The sequence below is a fragment of the Neofelis nebulosa genome, chromosome 13 (assembly GCF_028018385.1).
Source record: "Neofelis nebulosa isolate mNeoNeb1 chromosome 13, mNeoNeb1.pri, whole genome shotgun sequence".
Taxonomy (NCBI): domain Eukaryota; kingdom Metazoa; phylum Chordata; class Mammalia; order Carnivora; family Felidae; genus Neofelis; species Neofelis nebulosa.
Window position 1 is genome coordinate 58,485,154 of NC_080794.1, and position 2,277 is coordinate 58,487,430.

General features: G+C 46.9%; 1 pseudogene; it reads right to left on the reverse strand.

The window, feature by feature from the left end:
- Positions 1-251: 251 nt before the first annotated feature.
- LOC131492437 (stress-induced-phosphoprotein 1-like) lies at positions 252-2,028 on the reverse strand (annotated as a pseudogene).
- Between the last annotated feature and the right edge of the window lie 249 nt (positions 2,029-2,277).

Here is a 2,277-nt window from a genome sequence, read left to right on the forward strand (position 1 = left end):
GTAGGGAAGGGAACATGGAACCCAAGGGCCACAGGAGAGACCATGCATGGGCTGGGAGGGCCCAGAGGCAGCCTCAATATGAGGAACGTGAGTGAGAGTCTCTCTACCTTCCACATAGGTCTATATAAGTAGAAGTTGTTCACCTTCCCCTATTCTCCCCTCTGTTCTGTGCTGCTCACTGTGGCCCCAGCTCCTCTGTTCACAGGTGGGCAAAGGAAAGGGATGATGGGCAAATCATCACTGAATTGTGATCAGACCCACACATTCACCAGCTCTCGGATCTTTTGTGCATTACAGGATTCTTTATGTGCTGAGTACCTGGGGGTCCTTCTGCATCTGTTCCAGGATGAGCTGCATGGCGGAGTCACTCATTACCTGCTGCACCTCTGGTATGTGGTGTCAGTTGTGCTGGGCCATCATACGGTGTTGGTAACTGTCTACAGCCTCCTTACAGTTGGCATCCAGTTCTAAGGCTTTCTGGTAGACATCCACGGTTTTCCTGTAGTTCTTCATCTCTTCTAGGGCAGATGCTTTCCCTGTGAAACACTTGATGGAGGTTGGCTCTAGCTGGACACATTCCTTACAGTCCCTGAGCACTAGCTGAGACTCCAGGAGTTTGGTGTAGCAGGCAGCTTGATTGCTGTACAATTTGGAATCCCTTGGGTTCTGTTTGATGGCTTCTGTATAATGCTTCACAGTCTGGGGATCCTCCCTTTCTGAAAACATTCATTGCCTTTGTTCTTCTCCTCTATAGGCCAGTCACCCTTGCTCCTTTCTCTGCTTGTTGGCATTTCTTTTTTTTTTTTTTTAATGTTTATTTATTTTTGAGGGAGAGAGAGAGAGAGAGACAGAGTACGAGCAAGGGAGGGGCAGAGAGAGAGGGAGACACAGGATCAGAAGCAGGCTCCAGGCTCTGAGCTGTCAGCACAGAGCACAACACAGGGCTTGAACTCACAAACCGTGAGATCATGACCTGAGCCCAAGTCAGATGCTTAACTGACTGAGCCACCCCAGTACTCCTGCCTGTTGGCATTTCTTGAGCACATCTAGGGTTCAGTGCTCTGCCAAAGACTTGTTATAGAAATGGGTGGCATCCTTGTACTTTTCTTCTTTGAAGTAGGCGTTGCCAACTCGAGCATAAGCTTTGGCAATCTGTCGATATTCTTCTTGATTTTCTCACTCCACTTTGATGGCCTTCTCACAAAGCTCTAGGCATTTACTGTAGTTGCCCTTCTCGAAGTACACAGATGCTTGATTGGTCATGTAAGTCCTGTTGGTGGGGTCCAGGTCCCTGGCTCTGTCGTAGTGCTTCAAGGCTGTATCAAAGTCTTTCTTCTTGTAGGACTCATTCCCCAACTCCTTCTCTTTCAGTGCCTGCTTCTTATTCTCTGGAAGATCTTCTTCCATTGGCTCTGGCTTGGTATCCTTTTTGGGAGGAGGTAATGGAAGGTATTGCACCTTCCTCCTCCTCATCCATACTGTCCCGATCGACTCCCAGGAGGACACTGAGAGTCTTCATGACCTGGGGATCTTGCAGTTTCATGCCCAGGTCAGATGGCTTGTTTCACAGCTGCTCTATCATTTCCTGGTAGGTAGGATCAGTGAGCATTGTCTTTGTCCTGGGATCACTCTCCAACTTCTGATACAGATTGGATATGTTGAAAGGGTTCATGGAACCTCCTCTCTGCCACCTGGGCCTCCATATTCTGTAAGCCCTCTTTCAGCTGAGATTATTTGCTTAATGTTCTCAACCTTCTTTATAGGTTCACTTGGCTTCTTCAAATCGGTTTAAGAACTCAAGAGCTGCTGCTTTTTGTGAATAGCCCTTGCCTCCATCAGGCTTTAAGTCAATGGTTTTATAACCATCCTCATAAGCCTTCTGGCATAGGCCACTGAGCAATTGCTATAGAGCATGTGGTTCTGGGGATCTAACTTAATTGCTTTAGAACAGCACTATAATGTATCATCAATGTGGCCAGCTCTCAGGGCCTTATTGCCCTTCTCTTTTAGCTTATTTACCTGCTCCATAGCCTGGTCCAGAACCGCATTGAATCAATTCTATCCACTTCACATTCCCAATTCTTAAGAACTATTTGCATTTAATACGTGGATAACTTTTTTAAAGGGAAGTTTTCCCCAAAATGGAGCTTAAAAGGGCCTAAGCTCCCCCCACCCCACCTCAGCCATCTCTTGGAGATGTCACTGTTGGTTTGATGAAGATTTTACTGTCTTGTCCTCCTAATCTGAGTCCACTATGCCCTGTAGTCATCAATGATA